At 49.2% G+C, this 21,159-nt stretch overlaps 1 long non-coding RNA gene across 1 annotated transcript; it reads right to left on the minus strand.

The window, feature by feature from the left end:
• Positions 1-7,741: 7,741 nt before the first annotated feature.
• LOC115523487 lies at positions 7,742-17,474 on the minus strand. Its single transcript, XR_003971759.1, has 3 exons — positions 17,306-17,474; positions 14,909-14,995; positions 7,742-7,773 (listed from the first exon to the last, which is right to left on the minus strand). It is a non-coding gene; the product is annotated as an uncharacterized LOC115523487 (long non-coding RNA).
• Between the last annotated feature and the right edge of the window lie 3,685 nt (positions 17,475-21,159).

Consider the following 21,159-nt stretch of genomic DNA (forward strand, 5'->3'; position numbering starts at 1 on the left):
TGTCTCCCTCTCTCTCTGCCCCTCCCCCATTCGTGCTCTGTCTCTCTCTGTCCCAAAAATAAATAAACGTTGAAAAAAAAAAAAATTTAAACAGCCCTGAACCAGGGCTTACAGAAATGACATGTACATGGGCATGGACTTCCTCACACCATAATGGCTGTGATCAATATAAAGCAACTCAAGGGGCGCCTGGGTGGCTCAGTTAAGTGTGGGACTTCAGCTCAGGTTGTGTCTCATGGTTCGTGAGTTCAAGCCCCTCGTCGGACTCTGTGCTGACAGCTCAGAGCCTGGAGCCTGCTTCAGATTCTGTCTCCCTCACTCTCTACCCCTCCCCTACTTGTCTCTCAAAAGTAAACATTAATTAATAAACAAATAAATAAATAAAATAAAGCAACTCAAAATATCAGGAAGGAGGTACATTGCCAGGTATGAACTTCACTTGACCTCACATATGCCTTTTGCATTAACGTCACAAGTTAACCCAGAATCAAAGAACTCTAAAGGAATGCATTTATTGCCAAGGATGAGCTTGAAATATGAGGACACCAAAGCCATGAGACAACCTACCAAAGTTTGAAGAGGATAACTAACCAGAAAACAACCAGGAAATTAAACAACTTACTAATTACAAATACTAACCACCCAAACACCCTTTCACCCTGCAGTCGACAGATGGAGGAGTATGGAATGCCTTGCCAAGATAAAAATGGGTGGATGGCAGGAGGCTTGGGTGGATGGCAGGACAAGCCTCCGTCCAGAGACGACACCTGGCCCCTGGGCGGCTGGTCAGCGTGGGACCCGGTCAGACAGCCTAGGAGGATGGGGTGTGCCCGCGGCCCATCTGAAGCTGCCACCCCCGCAAGACTTGGGGGCAGGGAGACTGCCACGTCTCTGAAGGCGATGAGGCCGGTTGTGGACCCACCCGAGCTCCGATGGCCCGGACGTTCCCCGCTGGCCCGAGCAGGCTGATGGGGTGAGTGCTGCCTTACCGACGGGCCCGCCGGCACGGTTCAGGGGAGCCAGAGACCTGGCACAGGGCAGGAATGCGGGCAGAGCCGGTCACGGGAGCGGGCTGTTGCTGGAACCAGTCACGTGCCTGAGTCCAAGCGCGACAGTTCAGCGGGGCACACGTCGTCCCCGTCCCCAACGCCCCCCCGCCCCCAACTCGCGCCCAGGGCGGAGCCGGGAGAGCCCGGGCTCCCTTCCCGCTGGGGGCTGGGGGCTGGGGGCTGCGGGCTGGGGGCTGCGGGCTGGGGGCGGCGGAAGGGGCCCTGGAATAGCACACACCTGGGACCCCAGCGGCCGGCCAAGCCAAATGGAAACTGCCTGTTGTCCATGTCATCGTGCCGCCTCGGCCGCGCAAAGCGTTGGCCGCCTCGGGCTCCCTGCACCCCGAGTCCAAGCGAGCTGGTTGGAGCCGTGCGCCCCCTGCCGCGCCACACGCCTCCTGACTGGCCCCTTGTTCGGAGGCCTGGCGCGCCCCCTGCCGCCCGAGGCCGGCGCGCCAGGTGTGGCCGGGGCACTGCACTGGCGCTCGGAGGCAGGTCACTGGGGCCAGGGAGCCCTGGACCCGGAACAGGGCCGCCGTAGGGCGAGGCCAGGGTGCCAGGAGCCAGGCCTCCGCGGGGAAGCGGGATTCTGCCCGGTTCCAAACCGTGTTTGACCCCAGGGCGCCTGTACTGCCCCTGAAGGCCAGGCTGGAGGAAAGACGACTACCTTGGGAGAGCGGAGGGCCTGGGTGAGTGGCCTGGGCTTCCCGCGGCAGGAGCCCCCGGGGGCCTTGGTTGCTCTGGGCACCAGGGCCCCTATGGGGGAGGGAGCCAGTTCCCATGGAGGCCGACCGGGGCCCGCTGACAGCTGTGGCCATGGCGGTGGCAAGAACTTGAGGGGCAGCTTTTGTCTGGCAAGAGGCTATGCAGGTGCTCTGGGAGCCGCCCCGGGGGTCCAGGTGCCCGAAGGGGGCTGCCGCGGTGCGGTGCGTGCAGCACTTGCTCAGGCCAGGCAGGTTCAGGGGAGCCCGGGACCTGGACCCTGGAGGGTGTGTGGAGAAGCCCTGGGGTGGCATCTGCCCTGGGTGGGTGGCAAAAGACACCTGCCGGCTTCCAAGGGCTGAGGGGCACAGCCGCCCTTCCCTCAGCAGCTAGGCAGAGGGGCACTAGTGTGGATTGCCTTGCCAGGATAGCCTGGATGCCTGGTGGGACTAGCCTCCAATAGGAGACAACATCTGGGACCCTTGGCCACTCCTCAGGGTGTGATTCAGTCATAGTGACCGACTAGGCAGATGGGGCGTCCCCATGGTAGACTTCATGCTTCCACCCCGGCCATTTTTTGGCCTAGACAATGATCGGAAGATGGCATCTTGGAGGTATGCTTTGTAGCCCTCATTTTCCAAAATTTCTTACCAAAGTAGTATGAAAAGTTTAGTCTTTTCAGTCTTCAGTGAACATGTGGTCAGGTTGGCTTCTAGAGAACAGTGTCTGTGTTCTCCGAAGAAAGTGTGAGGTGCATCCAGTTTTAATCTGTGACTCCTGCAACACCAACACCAGCTCATGAGATAAGACTTTTCCAGCACTAATAATCACGGTTAAGAGATTATTTTTCTTTTGGTCTAGGATCTTTTATGACAAATCCCTAAGAGCTGGCACGGCTGGATAGAGTGTGTTGCTTGCAACTACATGTACTTGACCCGTAGTCCGTGTACTTTCCTGGCCACCAGGGTGCACTCGAGCCAGTGTATTCTCCAGATGGTAGACCCCAGAGAGAATATTTTATTGTTTGCAAGGCCAAGCTCACAGGACATGTAAATAGATAAAAGGAAAAACCTCACATAAAGGACATGTGGTAAAATGCTATATGGAGTCCAGCCTGATGTGAACTGTGAACTTACCAGTTTGTGAGGCGAGCTCCATAAACAGGTCAATAGGGCCTATGCCTCCGTTCTTCCCATGTGGTTAATTCCTTTTCATGAGAAATGACACTGAAGACAATGGCAAAGAAAATGTGACCATCTCTAGGTAGAACAGGATCAGTCAAGCCAAGAGTACTCTATGGAATTTACTAGTGTCGCTAAGCCCAAGGAACTGGTTCCACAGTTATTTTCTTTTACTAGTATAAATTTAGTGTGAAAACACCTCTCACCATTCTTGCTTCTATTAGACCTACAGGTAGAGAGCTGGGAGTAGACGGGGTGCTAACAGGGTGGGGACTATTACCTTCTGCCAGCTTTTGTCTGAGATTGTAAGACTTCTCAGGTGTAGCAGCATCCAGCCAGTAAAGTTTGTCCTGTTGTCTATTCCAACTGCTGGGGAGGAAAAATTTACCTCTACTTATCAAGGTTCCCTTAGCTGGTTTGGGAATTTAAGTGATATGAAACAGATTAATAGAAGACAAAACCACAAAATTTAACTATGTGTGAATGGAGGCTGAATGCTAAATTTGAGAACAAAAGGCAAGCAGCTTTTTCACTTATTATTATTATTATTTTTTTTTACTAAAAAAATGTTTTTATGTTTATTTTTGAGAAAGAAAGAGAAAGAGGGGTGGGTGGAGGGGCAGAGACAGAGGGAGACCCAGAATCTGAAGCAGGCTCCAGGCTCTGAGCTGGCAGCACAGAGCCGACGTGGGGCTCTCGAACTCACCGACTGGGAGATCATGACCTGAGCCAAAGTCAGACACCCAATCGCCCAATTGACTAAACCACCCAGGTGCCCCAGCTTTTCCACTTTTTAGACAAAGGAACAATCTGTGAGGAATTAACATGACAAAGAAAATGAATGTTTGGGAGCTTCAGTTAGTAAGGAAATCTAACAGAATTTGGGCTGGGGAAGTAAATTAGTAAAAGTAACAAGATGGGTTTCTATAGCTTTCTTGGCTCTGAATTCTGTTATCTCTGGTGACAAGGATGACTCCTTACTTCTTGGTACAGGGAGGGTGCATTTCGCATGGGAGATGTATCTCCTGCTTTCTGGAGACAAAGAAGGCAGGTCAGGGAGTTGTCTTGCCTGGGCTGTTTCTTAAGTACTTTTAATTCAAAACAATCAACTTGCCAATGTGGTCCATTTACAGTCACCTACCCTTGGCCCCTCCACGTTCATTTGTGGAGATTTGGGCTTGGGAGTAGGCAGATACCTTTGGACCTACAGTAGTCCCACCCACGACCCAGCCTGTCCTGACACTTGCCCTGTTCCAGGTCTCTGGCTACCCTAACCTGTGGATTCACCCATGTACAGACTGCAATTTTTTAGCCAGCCCTTGGCTACGAGGACCCTGCAGGTCTGTGAAACTCAGGCCATTCCCAACCACCATTAATATCTCCAGGGGGTAGAAAGCCCACCCTGAATATCTTTCTGAGGGGTCAGCTTTCAACTGGCCACAGTCAGTCTCCATTTAGACTGGCTGCCTGCTGGGGTCCCAGACTTACCAGTAATTAAAGCTCCCAGGTATCTCTTGTTGGAATATACCCTGGTCAGTCGGCCTGCCCAGCCCAGTCCCAGGCAACAAAATGCAGATTCCCCCAGCTTTGCCTTCAGAGGGAATAAACACATTTGTGTAGGTTAAGTGTTGGAATTAGGCAAATGCTATGGACCCCCATCATTCTGCTTCTGAGACCTAGCCTTTCCCAACTCTTGCTTATTTCATTTCCTGGCTACCCTAAACTGTGCTGCCGAGTCATGTCCAGTTCAAAACACTTGAGCCAGCCTGAGGTAACCGGGGACGACCACAGGTTTAGTGTGGAGGGGACAACCCTGAACTGGAGCTCACCAACCGTGAGATCATGACCTGAGGCGAAATCAAGAGTCAGATGCTCAACTGACCTAGCCACCCAGGCAGCCAGTTCTTGAAAAGGGAGGGCACTTTTATCATAGGATTTTAAGAAAAAGGAAAATCTCTCAGAGCCCCAGCAATAATGCACTATCCACCATTTGCGGCCAATGAAAAACTGTCGCGATCTAAGCTTCTTCAGTGAACTTGTGTTCAAGCAATCCTCCCCAGTTTCCTCCTAAAACCTAATCAAACCTGGGACGCCTGGGTGGCTCAGTCGGTTAATCGTCTAACTCTTGATTTCAGCTCAGGTCATGATCTCATGGTTCGTGAGGTGGAGCCGCACATCAGGCTTTGTGCTGACAGCTCAGAGCCTGGAGCCTGCCTACGATTCTGTCTCCTCTCTCTGCCCCTGCCCCCTCACACTCTGTCTCTCTCTCTCAAAAATAAAATAAACATTAAAAATAATATAACAACGGGGCGCCTGGGTGGCTCAGTCGGTTAAGTGGCCGACCTCGGCTCAGGTCGTGATCTCGCGGTCCTTGAGTTCGAGCCCCACGTCGGGCTCTGTGCTGACAGCTCAGAGCGTGGAGCCTGCTTCGGATTCTGTGTCTCCCTCTCTCTGACCCTCCCCTGTTCATGCTGTGTTTCTCCCTGTCTCAAAAATAAATAAACGTTAAAAAAAAAAAATTAAAAAAAAAATATAAAAACCTAATGAAATCTGACCTTCCCTTTGTCTCTTCAGACTTGCCTATGGCTTGCCATAATTTGCCTGTCCCGAATTACAGTGCCTCTGTTATTCCCAAATAAATTCATTTTGCTAGTAAAATAATTGCCTGTTGTATCTTTAAGGTTTATATTAAATGATGTCGGAGAAGTGGATCCAGAGAAGATCCCCAGCAACTCAAAGGCCTGTGAGCAAACAGGAGTGGGTACCCACAGAGCCCACTGGCTAGCTCACTACTTTCTAGTCGACCTTGGAATTGGTATTGCCAAAATTAAGTTGTCAGGACCTCTATTTAATGGTCTTAAAGAAAATTAAGTGTTTATATAAGTCAAATATAGTCCCAAAAATATAGCAGTGAACCTAAATGTTTTTTTCAGTTCATAGGATCTGAACCTCTGATAAACACTAATTTAAACTTGTTGGTTTAAGAAAAATAGGCCTGTCTTCAGAGTTCAACATTAAATATAATGCAGAGAAACAGCTTTTTCTACCTGGGTTACTAATCAAATAAATCCATACTATCTTCATAATACAAAATTTGTCAACAAGAGAAGTAAGATGATGGTTAGCTGTTTAGTGCCTAATCCCGAGTGTATTTGCTGAAAGCAAATAATGTTAATAAATGTTAATAAGACCAAATTTTATACTAAGTTAAACTAAATGATGGATATTTATTGAATAACTAAACCATTTCCAAATAACATAAACATTAAATGCTAAACATAAGTGCCTATACTCTTGGCTTTTTAATTTTCACAGAGACACAAAAAATATTTGGATCTATCAATAAACATGTTTAATGTCACCTTGAAAAAACTGAAATACATTTACAAGTTTGCTAATCCTACTGCAGGGTGCTAACTTATGATGGCATATGATTGCCTGCTTCCTAGTTTTCACTGAAAAACCCCCAAGATTACAAATACTGTAAAATACTGGAAGAAGAGCTGAGAACACATAATGAACAACGACAAAAAGAACACAGAATAATTAGCATAAATTATAAACTCTGCACAAACTGCACATTTACTGCTGAATTCAGGCAATGCAGCAGGCGTCCCTTGGAAGATGAGAAACCACGTGCTCCCATGAGACCTTTCTCCTCCTCTGGAAGGGTTGATTACAACTTCCTGTTTTTCAAACAGAGTATTGATGAATTATGATTAACAGCTATGTAGAAAATACCTGTATTATGTATATCCACATAAATAATGGATAATATACTTTTGGTTTTACCTACACTTTATAAATATTGTAGATTACAGTAAAACCTTGATTTGCAAGCATAATTCATTCCAGAAACATGCTTGTAATCTAAAGTACTTGTATATCAAAGCAAATTTCCCCATAAAAAATCATCAAAACTCAGATGACTCCTTCCACAACCCAAAAATACTCATATAAAAATGATTATTATACTGTAATATAATACAAAATAATAAAGAAAATAAAAAATATAAAGAAAAATAAATTAACCTGCACTTGCCTTTGAAAACCTTCATGGCTGGTGTGAGGGAGACAAGAGAGAGGAGGGTTGTTGTGCAGGACTTTCACTGTCACTAAGAGAATCGCTGCTCTCTGTTGGCTCAGTGGAATCCTTTTCTTTTCTTGATTTCAGCTCTTTTCTTGATGCAACTTTAACAAGGAACCTATCCAACGAAGCCTGCTTTTGCCTCCTTTGGAGGAGTTCGCGGAAATGTGATATTGGCGTTAAACAGATTCATCGCTCGCACTGCGACAGCCTTATGCGGTGGTGCCTTTCTACAAAATTTTACACTGTTCCTCACATTTTACACATCTCCCTAATCTCCTCTGAAGTGAGGGGTTCCTCCATCTTTTTCTCCCCTCCCTCTGCAGACGAAATGCAGACGTAGACTTATAAAATCCCGCAATTTCAGCCACGTGCATACCTCATTCGTACTTCTCCATGATTTCCTTCTTAACTTGCACCGTAATCATCTCCTTCTTACTGCCTTTCTTTTCAACCTTTTTCTGCATGGGGGCCATTGTATACGCTCACACGGATGTTGACTACAGTACAGCATTAATAAACTATTGTCATATACTGTATTTAATGTAAGTGGCAATAAAGCAGCAGAGGAAAGGGTCTGTGGAAAAGCAGACCCTATGGAAAGCAAAGGACTGTCCACAGGTGCTTTGAAGTGACAAAAATACACTAGTGCCAGTGGTGGGCACCTTCCAATGTTTTGAAAAACTACTGATTTCTGCCAAACACTGTGGCCTGAGACCGAGGATCCAAGCATGGGAGATGATCACCCGCAATCCTGCAGAGAGAAAGAGAGAGTGAGAGAGAGAGAGAAGATCCATTGGCTCAGTTGTGAGCATGTGACATTCAGCATCACATACTACTCGTATGGCAAGACATCGCTCGTTTATCAAATTAAAATTTATTAGAAATGTTTGCTTGTCTTGCAGAACACTCACAGAACAAGTTACTTGCAACCCAAGGTTTTAATGTATCTATAAATTAAAAATAATTTCATAAAATGCAGAACAGTATATTCATGGCATATACTGAATATAGGAAATACACATCAGTTTATTAAACTTCTATTTCAGTTATTTAGATGGTTTTCTTTTTAATTTTTTTTTTAACGTTTATTTATTTTTGAGACAGAGAGAGACAGAGCATGAACAGGGGAGGGTCAGAGAGAGAGGGAGACACAGAATCTGAAACAGGCTCCAGGCTCTGAGCTGTCAGCACAGAGCCCGACACGGGGCTCGAACTCACATACCGCGAGATCGTGACCTGAGCCGAAGTCGGACGCTTAACCGACTGAGCCACCCAGGCGCCCCTACATGGTTTTCTATATACAGGTACATGCTGGACCATAAAGTAGACTAATTTCTTACTTTGGAATGATCCAACATGTTTGAAAGCCCCCACTCTTATATCACAGTTGGCTGAGGAACAAAAGTGTCTGAGTGCCAGCTGAAGAGGCCAGAGTGAACACCACCAGCCACCTGTCCTGTCCGCCCACGGTGGGAACTCCTCACGGCCAGGCTGTCATCGCTCTGGGATAGGCTCAGACTTCACTGCCTGGTCTTTTCAGATTGGCAGCCAGACAGCAATCTTTGTTTAAAGGACCTTACTTCCCCCCTTTCTTACAGCAGTTTGCAGAGCCAGGAATTCTGTTGATAGCTTCCCGGCTATTTATAGCTCTGTCACCAGTTTAGAAGTGGTTCCATTTTTCAAATCTTTACTCTGCCCACGTGACTTAAGAGAAGCCTCTTCCACAGTAACGTGGGGATCCTGTTGCCCTGGCCTGTCCTATCACTCCCACTCTAACGGAGCACTGTCAGCATGAGCCCACAGATGCCAGTGAATCTCACACTTCCATTTCTAAAGAAAAGCCTGTGTGTGTTTTGGTGTGTGTTTTTTAAACTATATAGAAATTTCTATTAACCTCAGGTAATGCATAAGCAATTAAGCTATCCTCTGAGAGTAAATCTGTAACAACCATCGTGCATCATATCTAGATAAGGTATATAAGTTTTTGAAATTTGGAACCTAATAAAGTTGAAATTGTCAGCAAAAAAAAAAAAGTTTTTAAACAAAACCACTAGAAATAATAAGCATGAAAGAAAATGGGCATATATGAAAAGTAAGGAAAACAGGATTTTTTTTTTTTAGATAAGGAATGGTATGAAGGACATCCTTGTGTGTGTGCATTTTGGGGTGGGAGTAGGAAAAAAAAGTAATTTTTTCCTCAAGTAAATACAGTGTTCCAGAATGAGAAAAAAGAAAGGACAGAAATAGATATAGAAAGTTGCAGGGGCACTTGGGTGGCCCAGTCAGTTGAGCGGCTGACTCTTGATTTCAGCTCAGGTCTCTGTCTCCCCTCTGCCCCTCTCCTCTGCTCATGTGCACTCATGCCCTCTTTCTCAGTCTCAAAAAAAAAAAAGAAAAAGAAAAAGAAAAAAGGTGTAGAAGGTTTGTGGAAAAAGAATCTTGAGAAAGGACTTTTATATCTGGTCAAGTTGGCTAAAAGTTAAATTGTTATTATAAGGGTTTTAAAATTAAGCCTTACTACCAATAACATACTTATGTAAAACTAAAAATGATCTCTTATCTGTTAAAAGGACAAAGTTTTCTTGGACTATTGGTCTGCTTTTGATAAAATATTGTGAAAGGTTTTACCTTTTTTTTTTTTTTTAACGTTTTATTTATTTTTGGGACAGAGAGAGACAGAGCATGAACGGGGGAGGGGCAGAGAGAGAGGGAGACACAGAATCGGAAACAGGCTCCAGGCTCCGAGCCATCAGCCCAGAGCCCGACGCGGGGCTCGAACTCACGGACCGCGAGATCGTGACCTGGCTGAAGTCGGACGCTCAACCGACTGCGCCACCCAGGCGCCCCAGGTTTTACCTTTTAAAGAAATCTAATTAGAAAGCAAAGATTTTGTGTTTTATCAAAATAATTTCTTGTACTTCATGTTAATCTTTACCATCAGGTGTTTGATTACTCAAGTAAACTAAGTCTTCTGGATATTAAGAGAGCTAAGTTTTAGCAACAATGATGTAACAACACATTGTATTTGCCTCTGAAATCTTTGTCACTTTGATCCAATAGGCAAGTAAATATTGTTTCAAAATGGTATGTGATCCTACCCGGTCAAGTGTCCAAAACCTTTTGATACTTTTTGACAAACTTCCCCAAATCAAATTCTAAAATTAAGTTCTTTTGACCTAAAAGTGACTTGGAGAATATAAAAGGGGAGATGTTACGCTAATTAGCATTATTTGATATGTTATATTACATGGGCGGCAATGTGAAATAAGAATACTAAGCCTCATTTTTGTGGTATTTGTATATGCATACATTATAAGTGTTCTAGAAATTCTATAAAATCCTGAAATTTCTAATGTCCTGCTACAATGTTATCAATCATAATTCTGGTTCTCTTGAGATGTTTGTCACGGAAATAACCAAATTTCTTTGTCAGTGATCTAACGAACTCTCCTCAGATCTCTAACCGTTGCTATTTGTACGTCTTTTGTCAGCTACAGATGATTGTTTCAAGAGCTTCCTCCTGAAAGCGACTCATGACGAAGACTTTGACAAATGCTCTGGAACACAGGTTTTGAACTGAAGATCACAGCACTGCACTGATAAGAATTTCTAAAACTGTCATGGAAAACTGACTGCTTTCATATTCTGCTTTCCAGAGCTAAAGGTCCCCTTTTCTCCTCTCCTTTAAAGCTCTCTATAACGTAGGGTAATTTGGTAAAGTGTACCTTTACAACAAAGGTTGAAACATGGATCTTTTTCTCCCTACCCAATCCCTCCGGATTCTGAAACTCTTCTCCAGTGTTCTCATGTTTCACGACCATGCGTGTATTTGCAGAGACTTAGTAAGAATCTTTTCTCCTTGTAACAGAGCTCCCACCCCCACCAGGCCCCTGCTCTTTGACCTGCAGTCGATACAAGGAGATACACTTCGACACTGGAAAGGCCTAATTGCTTCTACTAAAAGGACAGCACTTTGGTCGTCATCACACTGCTGCTCCCAGGAGATGGGGACCTTAAACATCGCACCTTGCAACCTGGGGACTTCATCTACTGGAAAAGACATCTCCGCAAAGACACTCTTCAACTCCACTGGGAAGACCCATAGCAGCTACTGTCAACCAATGCTCGTGCCACCAAACTTCAGACTCTTGGATTCATGTGTCACATCTAAAGACAGCACCAAACCCTGGCTGGACCTGTACCCCAACTGGTGACCTGAACGTAAAGATTTCTAGGAATTGAAGCCAATGACAGCTGAAGGAGACAGCTTTCCCAAGATGGCCAGGCCAAGCCAGTATACCTTTTTCTCCCCACTGCTTCTTACTTTGTTATTTCCCCCCCACGCCCCTTACTCTTGAAAACACAATGCTCTTCTCCACATTTCTCTGTCTAGTGCAAAAGGCAGAAACCTCTGAATGTTGGATCGGTTGCCAGAAATTCCAATCTGTTTATGATGTCAGAGGCCCCTTGGCCTTACCCGTAATTATTTTCTCTTCAGTCCCCAGGCCCACTGCTGACTTACCTATAAGCCCATGGAGGTTACCTGTCGGGTTAGGTTGTTACGGCCAGGTGTTCCCATGCTTGTTTCAGCCTTTCCCCAGTTGTAACTGTGCCAGCTCAGGTAAACACCTCAGCCTCTGTCAGCCCCCCTTCCCTCACTCCTTACCTAAATACAATCTGTTTCCCTGCACCCAGGGGGAAAAAACCAGGTCTAGACTCCTCTGTGAGGTTTTTAGGAAAAAAATCCCTTTAGGAGGGAATAATCTCTCACAGAATGTCACCTCAAACTTTCTGAGCTATAACTTGAAAGGGTCAGTCAGGACATTCGGCTAGTGAATCTATCAATAACCAGACCTGAGCTGGCGTCCCGAGGCTCCACCTGGTTCCATTTGTGTTTGTTCTGGACAGCACTTCTCAGGGGCATATGAATATTGGCAGCTGGCCACTTGGAGGTCAATGCTCACTGGAACATTTCACTGTCCCTGTTAATATGCATAGCAAATCAGAAGCCTCCCCTCCTGTCCACTCCATTGAGCCTCCATGGCCGCTACATGGGAACTTCCAGGACACATATATGACTCTGGTTTTCCTCCCTGGGCAGAGACTTTCTCCCATACATTGGAGGAAATGCCAACCAATGCAAGATCGGGAATCTTTCCCAAACATTAGGAGAGCTAGCTGGCCCCACAACCAAAGCACTAACAGCCCAACAATGACCACTGGACTCTTTGGCTACAGTAATTTTGGATAATGGCACAGGCCTTGATTATCTACTGGCTGAACAAGGAGGAGTCTGGACAAGAGTGAATACCGCCTGCTACACGTGGATAAATTCCTCTGGGGAAGTAAATACCTACCTGCATAAAATCAGAGAATAAGCACTTTGGCTGCAAAGAATTCTGCCTAATGACCTATGAGCCTTAGATCTATTTATTTATTTATTTATTTATTTATTTATTTATTTATTTTTAATTTTTTTTAACGTTTATTTATTTTTGAGACAGAGAGAGACAGAGCATGAAGGGGGGAGGGGCAGAGAGAGAAGGAGACACAGAATCGGAAGCAGGCTCCAGGCTCTGAGCCATCAGCCCAGAGCCTGACGCGGGGCTCGAACTCACGGACCGCAAGATCGTGACCTGAGCTGAAGTCGGACGCTTAACCGACTGCGCCACCCAGGCGCCCCGCCTTAGATCTATTTAACTATCAATTTCATCTTTTTGAAACAGGAAAAGAAAGAAAACTCCAACTGGCCTAGACAAATTCGAGCTCAACCACCAGGGGGACGCCTGCACAGCTGAGCCATAAAGTGCTGGACAGTTACCTCAACTTCATTATAACGTTAGGGATCTCTGCCCTGGGGCAGGAACATAAGCTTCGTTAACATAACCTATGGTGCATATATAGGTATGTTTTCTAAGTGCACATGCACAAAACTATGTTCGCCTTTTATATGCAGTGATGAAACTCCCCCTCTGAATATTCATCTCAAACCCCCAAGTTAAAAGAATTGGTTCAACCCTTCTTGGAGAGTCATGGCTTTGGAAGTTATTCCCCTTGATCTCCTTAGTCGCTGCAAATAAAGTTTCCTTTGTGTGACAACTCCATCTGGTGTAGTCCATATCTGCAACTTACCAAGAAGCAAATGTACATCATTAATTCGGTCACAGGATGGGACACTAGTCCTTCCAAAGAACTCAATATCTCCCCCACTCTCTTTAGGACAAGATCCAAAGGAGTTAACTCTGGAAAAGAGCATGCTAGTGTATGTGGATGACATCTTAACAGCCAGCCCCACTCACATTCCTGACAAAAATACTGTGTTTATGTTAAAGTTCCCAGCCAGAAAAGGATAGAAGGTATCAAAAGAAAAGGCCCACATTTCTAAGCTGTAAATGACCTGGGGTTTATTATTTCCGAGGGACAAGGAGGCCTTCCCCAAGAAAGAAAAGTGGCAATATGCCAGCTAACCCCACCAAAAGCCCTCCAACAACTGCATGGGTTTTGGAGAATGGCTGGGTTTTGCTGTATCTGGATTCCTAATTTGGGGCTAACTGCAAAATCCCTTGATGATAAACTCCAGGAAGCTGAGACAGATCTGAGTGGGATAAATCATGTGATCGAGCCTTCGATACAGTGAAAGCCATACTTACGAAAGCCCCGGCCGTAGTATTACCAGACTATGACAAGCGTTTGATTTGAATGTGCATGAAAGACAAGGAATAGCTACAGGGGTGTTAACCCAAAGCTGGGCCCTCAAAAAGAATAATAGTTTATTTCTCTTAACAGATGGACACAGTGGCAAGGGGTTGGCCTCCCTGCCTGAGGGTCATAACAGCCACATGCCTCCTGATGAAAGGTGAAAAAGCTAACCATGGCTCAGCCTATGACAGTTTGGACCCCATATCAGATCTCTGGTTTACTGGCAACCAAGGCGCATCAGTGGCTGTCTCAACACAGAATACTGCAATATCAAGCCATGCTGACAGATACCCCTCAGATGCAGCCGAAGCCGGGTCATACTTTGACACCAGCCCACCCTACTTCCTGACCTTGATCAACCAGCCACCCATAGTTGCCCAGAAGTAACTGATCAAGTTTACTCTAGTTGCATAGATCTCCAAAGTGAACACCTGTCCAGTGCAGAAGTCTGGTTTATAGATGGCAATACTTTTATAGAGAACAGGCAAAGAAAGACAGGTTATGCAATGGTGTCCCTGAACACCTTCGTAGAGGCAAAGAGCCTGCTCCCAGGCACCTCGGCCCAAAAGGCAGGATTGCACTAACCAGAGCCTTGGAGTTGGGTGAAGACCGAACACTAACTATCTACACTGATTCTACATATGCCTTCTCCACAATCTGGGCCCATGGAGCCATATGGAAAGGAAGGATTATTGCATAGTGGAAAGAAAGAAATCAAACACAGCAAAGAAATCCACACCCCACTAGGAGCAGTGCATAAGCCAAAAAAAGGTGGCAGGAGTTCACTTTAGGGGCCACAGGAAAGGAAATTCAGAGGGAATAAAGGGAAATAAATCAGTTGATGCAGGCACTACCCACTCTGTGCCTTTATATAAATTCACTCCCATACGTTCTTGCAGGGAGATAAAGAGCTATCAGCAGTCCCTAATAATCAGAGGACGGATGGTAAATAACAAATCTGGATACCTAAGCACACTGCTTACGGGTTTCTTCAGAGTGCAAGTGACTCAATTTGTTATGGCAAAGAAGCTTTACGCTCACGGTTGGCAAAGGTTATAAACACTCCAGGGATAAAAGTGACTACTGAGAAAATAGCAACCAGTGCATCTACTGCAGGACAAACCAGGCCCCTCTAGTCAGGGCAGCTCAGATTTGTGGGACACTACCTGGGGAAGACTGGCAAATACCTTTTGCTGTCATGTCCCTGGTCCCTGGGGTTTCAAATACATCTTGGTATTTGTAGATACCTTCACTGGATGGGTTGAAACTTTTCCCTGCAAGACAGAGAGGACAAATAAATCACCAAGGCCTTTTGAAAAGAGAATTTCCTGACTTGCGTTACCCAGGTTGGGGTTCTAAACTCACTTCTAAGGCAGCAAAAGATCTGCACATTCAATGAAGTTTACATTCCACCTAGAGACTTCAGTCCTCTAGAAACACAGAACGCGCTAACAGAACCCTCAAAAAAAGACCCTGGCAAAGTTATGCCAAGAAACAGGAAAAATGGTTAAAATCATTACCGATAGCTCTCACCAGGATAAGAGCCACCCGAAAGGGTAAAGTAAAACATAGCCTGTTCGAGATGACTTATGGGAGGCCCTTTCCTGAGAGCTCCGTCTCTTCCTCACCATCAGACCCCCAGGTTTCTCTGGCCATGAAACATGTAACTAATCCCCAACGCATGGTGGAGGTGCTCAACTCGTAGGGAAACTTTCGCCTCCCTCTACCTACTAAAATTAACCTCTCTCCTAGCAACCTGGGGATTGGGTGTACCTCAACACTTGGAGGAGTGGGTCACCACAGGACCAACGACACCCAGTATGGACAGGGCTCCGCTTGGTACTAACAACCACACTTTCTTCTCTAAAACTAGAAGAGGTCGTGCCTTGGATGCACCACTCCAGAGCAAAAATGGCACCTGCACCAGCGGCTCGGGAGGAGACGCCACCAGCACCAGATGACAAATACAAACACACCTGGGCGCCATTCGCTGACCTGGCACTTCTGTCCCAGCAGCACCCATGGGACGAATAGGGGTCCTCACGTCTGTCCTGGAACCATTTTACTCTGCACTAGCTCTGCTGTTCTATTTCTTCAATCCTATTGTCCATTCAAAAGCCCCTCGAGTGGATGAAATCATTTCCTCTGCTGTTATTCACCATAAACACTCCAGCTCATTGTTCCTACGTAGGAAAACAGCTGATAGAGATAGTTTTCTAGTCTTCTTTCCTCTGCCCCCACTAACAACACCATCGCAGCCTAACTTTTTTTGTGGTATTACTGAAGACATACAAAAACTATGGAATTTTACTAATTATTGGGATTTCCCAGAGCAGTCTGAGATGAGGCTTAGGGCTTACACTTCCCTCATAGGAACACGTGCTCCTCTGGATGAGTCCTTCAGAAGTGAAGTTCGTAAATGAAATCCAGAGTCCCAAACCCACTAACAGGTGTCCAAATTGCACCTTCAATCCCGTTAAGAACACAACAAAGGAACCCGATAAATCTGGTTTAGGGCCGTTCACAAGGTATACCAATATTGCTCCTCAAACACATTAATCCCTAACATTAACTGCGAATCAGATAACAAGGACACAGACTTTCAGTCCCCATTTGGCCTGATGGTGTCCGGGTTTCCTCCAGCCCTCAAGGCCTTCCAGGGTGTCTCTCATCCCAGGGAACCCAACATCATCGTGTGCGGCCCCATCCTGCCAGGGGCAGTCCAGAGTTCAGATTTCTCCACCTCTGCCCTGGGCGGGGGCGTGCCCATTGGTGTCGAGTGGCACTCTGCATCACACGGGTGCCCTGTATGCCCAACGACCCCCTGTGACCCAGTCTTTCCAGACCCTTGCGTTGTTCCAGGTCCCTGGCTCCCCTGAACCCTGGGGCTGGCACATAGTAGGCATCCCTTCAGCCTGCTGAGGACAGCCAGTCCCCTCCGGCCGTCGGAGCTCCGGTGGGTCCAGAACCCCCAGCATGTCCCGGCCATGGAAGACGAAGCCCACGTCGGGAAACTTTTCCTGAGACGGCAGCTTGAACTTGGCGACCGGCAGTCCTCTTTTGGACTGACTGCAGAATAGGTTCCCAGGCTGACTGGTCAGCCAGGCTCTTTCTGGAGGCTACCCTGGCAGCCCTCCGAGAAGGTAGGGCCGTGGGCAGTCCACACTAACTCCAGCTCTACCTAGAGGGGGAAGGGTGGCTGTGCCCCTCAGCCCTTGGAAGCCGGCAGGTGTCTTTTGCCACCCACCCAGGGCAGATGCCACCCCAGGGCTTCTCCACACACCCGCCAGGGTCCAGGTCCCGGGCTCCCCTGAACCTGCCTGGCCTGAGCAAGTGCTGCACGCACCGCACCGGCGGCAGCCCCCTTCGGGCACCTGGACCCCCGGGGCGGCTCCCAGAGCACCTGCATAGCCTCTTGCCAGACAAAAGCTGCCCCTCAAGTTCTTGCCACCGCCATGGCCACAGCTGTCAGCGGGCCCCGGTCGGCCTCCATGGGAACTGGCTCCCTCCCCCATAGGGGCCCTGGCGCCCAGAGCAACCAAGGCCCCCGGGGGCTCCTGCCGCGGGAAGCCCAGGCCACTCACCCAGGCCCCCCGCTCTCCCAAGGTAGTCGTCTTTCCTCCAGCCTGGCCTTCAGGGGCAGTACAGGCGCCCTGGGGTCAAACACGGTTTGGAACCGGGCAGAATCCCGCTTCCCCGCGGAGGCCTGGCTCCTGGCACCCTGGCCTCGCCCTACGGCGGCCCTGTTCCGGGTCCAGGGCTCCCTGGCCCCAGTGACCTGCCTCCGAGCGCCAGTGCAGTGCCCCGGCCACACCTGGCGCGCCGGCCTCGGGCGGCAGGGGGCGCGCCAGGCCTCCGAACAAGGGGCCAGTCAGGAGGCGTGTGGCGCGGCAGGGGGCGCACGGCTCCAACCAGCTCGCTTGGACTCGGGGTGCAGGGAGCCCGAGGCGGCCAACGCTTTGCGCGGCCGAGGCGGCACGATGACATGGACAACAGGCAGTTTCCATTTGGCTTGGCCGGCCGCTGGGGTCCCAGGTGTGTGCTATTCCAGGGCCCCTTCCGCCGCCCCCAGCCCGCAGCCCCCAGCCCGCAGCCCCCAGCCCCCAGCCCCCAGCGGGAAGGGAGCCCGGGCTCTCCCGGCTCCGCCCTGGGCGCGAGTTGGGGGCGGGGGGCGTTGGGGACGGGGACGACGTGTGCCCCGCTGAACTGTCGCGCTTGGACTCAGGCACGTGACTGGTTCCAGCAACAGCCCGCTCCCGTGACCGGCTCTGCCCGCATTCCTGCCCTGTGCCAGGTCTCTGGCTCCCCTGAACCGTGCCGGCGGGCCCGTCGGTAAGGCAGCACTCACCCCATCAGCCTGCTCGGGCCAGCGGGGAACGTCCGGGCCATCGGAGCTCGGGTGGGTCCACAACCGGCCTCATCGCCTTCAGAGACGTGGCAGTCTCCCTGCCCCCAAGTCTTGCGGGGGTGGCAGCTTCAGATGGGCCGCGGGCACACCCCATCCTCCTAGGCTGTCTGACCGGGTCCCACGCTGACCAGCCGCCCAGGGGCCAGGTGTCGTCTCTGGACGGAGGCCAGCCAAGCGGCCCTTCAGGCAGGTCCTGCCAAAGGCAACCCACGCACGCACCCTCCTCCAGCTCTCTGTGTAGGGGGGAGGCGCATGCGTAATGGAGGACGCGGAAGTAGGCAAATGCCCTGAGTCCCGGACAGCCCCCCAAATGGGCCATGGCCTCTCCACACCCTTGTCCTGACCCAGGTCTCGCTCGCAAAGCCCTTTAAGCAGGCCGCTTGCGCCTGCACAGTAAAGGCCCCAGGACCTCACCAGGGCAACCTGGGTCCTGCAGGCCCACAGGGCTGGGGCGAGCCCCCAAACACCTACATGGCCTCCCAGCGAAGAAACCTCAACTCTGAAGTTCCTTCTGCCATGGGCAGCCTTCAACCGGCCACACTCAGACTCCACTCGGGCTAGCTACGTGATAGGGCCTGGCTTCTCAGCAACCAAGGCTCCAGGTGTCTCCCATTGCTGGAAGTCCTGGCCAGTGGTCCAGGCCCCCTCCCCGGCAAGGCGACCCACTTTCCTCCGGCCTTGCCTTCAGGGGCGAAAGTGGGCTTTGCTGTCAAAGGAGGCATGGCACCAGGCAGACACCGGGTATCCAGATAGCCGTCTCCTGTGCCCCTGCCTCTGCCTCCATCAGCCCTGTTGCAGGTCCCGGGGCTCACGCGACCCAGGCGGCCAGCGGCGCGTGCGCAGTCCACTCACCTGCCCTTGGGACGGGCCTTGGGCTACCCCCGGGGGAGGTGGGGGAGCCCCAGGCCCAGGAAGCTCCTGGACTGACCCACCGCCTGTTCCACGTGGTCTCAGGGTGCAGGGAGCTCAAGCCAGCAAGTGTCTGCCTCATGGGGTCCCGGGCTCCCCCCCAGCCATCAAGGCTCCCCGTGTCTCAGGGAAGGCCAACCCAGACACCCCGTGGAACTTGCAGGACCCCAAACGCCTAAATGGCCTCGGGGCACCCAGAGCCCACACACCTCAGGGCTTATATTCCAGACCTTTGGGGACTTTCAGTCCCCATTTGGACTAGCTGCTCGATTGCCTCCAGGTTTCCTCCAGCCCTCAAGGCCCTCCGGGGCGTCTCTCATCCCAGGGAACCCCAATATCATTGTGTGTGGCCCCACCCTGCCAGGGCAGTCCAGAGTTCAGATTTCTCCACCTCTGCCCTGGGCGGGGGCGTGCCCATTGGTGTCGAGTGGCACTCTGCATCACACGGGTGCCCTGTACGCCCAACGACCCCGTGACCCGGTCTTTCCAGACCCTTGCCTTGTTCCAGGCCCCCGGCCCCCCTGAACCCTGGGGCTGGCACATAGTCAGTAGGCATCCCTTCAGCCTGCTGAGGACAGCCAGTCCCCTCCGGCCGTCGGAGCTCCGGTGGGTCCAGAACCCCCAGCATGTCCCGGCCATGGAAGACGAAGCCCACGTCAGGAAACTTTTCCTGGGACGGCAGCTTGAACTTGGCGACCAGCAGTCCTCATTTGGACTGACTGCAGAATAGGTTCCCAGGCTGACTGGTCAGCCAGGCTCCCAGGTGTCTCTTACTGGAGGCCACCCCAGCCGCCCCCCCACGCAGGTCCTGCCAAAGCCAGTCCACACTCCTCCACCTTTACCTGCTTAGGGGAATTCGTGCGTGGTTTGTTGTGTCGCACTTACCTTTATTTTGCTGTGGGATATTGGTTCACTTGATCGAGAAAGGTGTAGAGGTTGAACTGACCAGATTTAGTTTTCCAGAAGATATGGGTTATGATCTCTCCGTTTGATCGCTTTTTCTTCCCAAATGGCTTCATTCCTATACCGTCTGTTCCTCCACTGTCTCCAAATGGACCACATCTACTTCATGTTTCTTTGCTATCAGCAAGGTATTCCCAGCAGAGAGGCGCTATTTCTCAGTAATTTCAGCAGTCAGAAATGAGGGAGCCTTGTGTTTTTCTAGATTTGACTATATACTGACATACATATTTGAGTATGTACTGACATATTAATAAACAAACAAACACTGGGGGCACCTGGGAGGCTGTCTGTTAAGAGTTCGACTTCAGCTCTGCGCATGGGACTTGATGCTGTGGATGCAGATCACTTCAGAGCCTCTGTCCCCCTCTCTCTTTGCCCCTCCCCCACGCACACTCTCTCTCAAAAATAAACATTTAAAAAAATAATTTAAGTTTTAAAAAGTGTGTCTCTACCGGCTACATTTCTGACACCAAACGTGTGAGTGTTTTCCCCCCACGCCAACAAATTTTCCAAGTCTCCAGATTCCAACATGGTGTTTTAGAATTTAATTCCACCCTATCACTTACTACCCAGAGTGTTAGACTCTCTTCAAATATTGGTCACAAGTAATGGGTTCCCAGGCTATTCACCTTCTGTCTGACTTGGTTACAAAGTCAGGGATTTGCACAATCCCAACCCCTCAGGTTAGGTAATTTGCTGCAACGGGTCGCAAAACACAAGGAAACATTTTGTATGTTTACCAGCTTATTGTAAGAGATATTACAAAGTATATAGGTGAACAGCCAGAAGAAGACATACAAAGGATGGGATCTGGAAGGGTCCTGAGTGCAGGAACATCTGTCCTCATGGAGCTTGGGATATACCACCCTCCTCCCAGGTGAATGTATTTGCAATCCAGAAGCTCTCCAAACCCCATAGTTCAGGGATTTTTATGGAGGCCTCATCACTGAGGCCTGATTAACCCAGTCTCCAGCCCCTCTACCCTCCAGAGGGGATAGGAGGGGGTGGGGCTGAAAGTTCCAAGCTTCCGATCATGGCTTGGTCTGACCAGACCCCATCCTAAAGCTGACTAGGAGCCCACCAAGAGTTGCCTCATTAAAACAAAAGGCTTTCCTACCAGGAAATGCCAGGATGTTTAGGAGCTCTGTAAAAGACACT

This window comes from Lynx canadensis, chromosome C2, assembly GCF_007474595.2.
Source record: "Lynx canadensis isolate LIC74 chromosome C2, mLynCan4.pri.v2, whole genome shotgun sequence".
Taxonomy (NCBI): Eukaryota; Metazoa; Chordata; class Mammalia; order Carnivora; family Felidae; genus Lynx; species Lynx canadensis.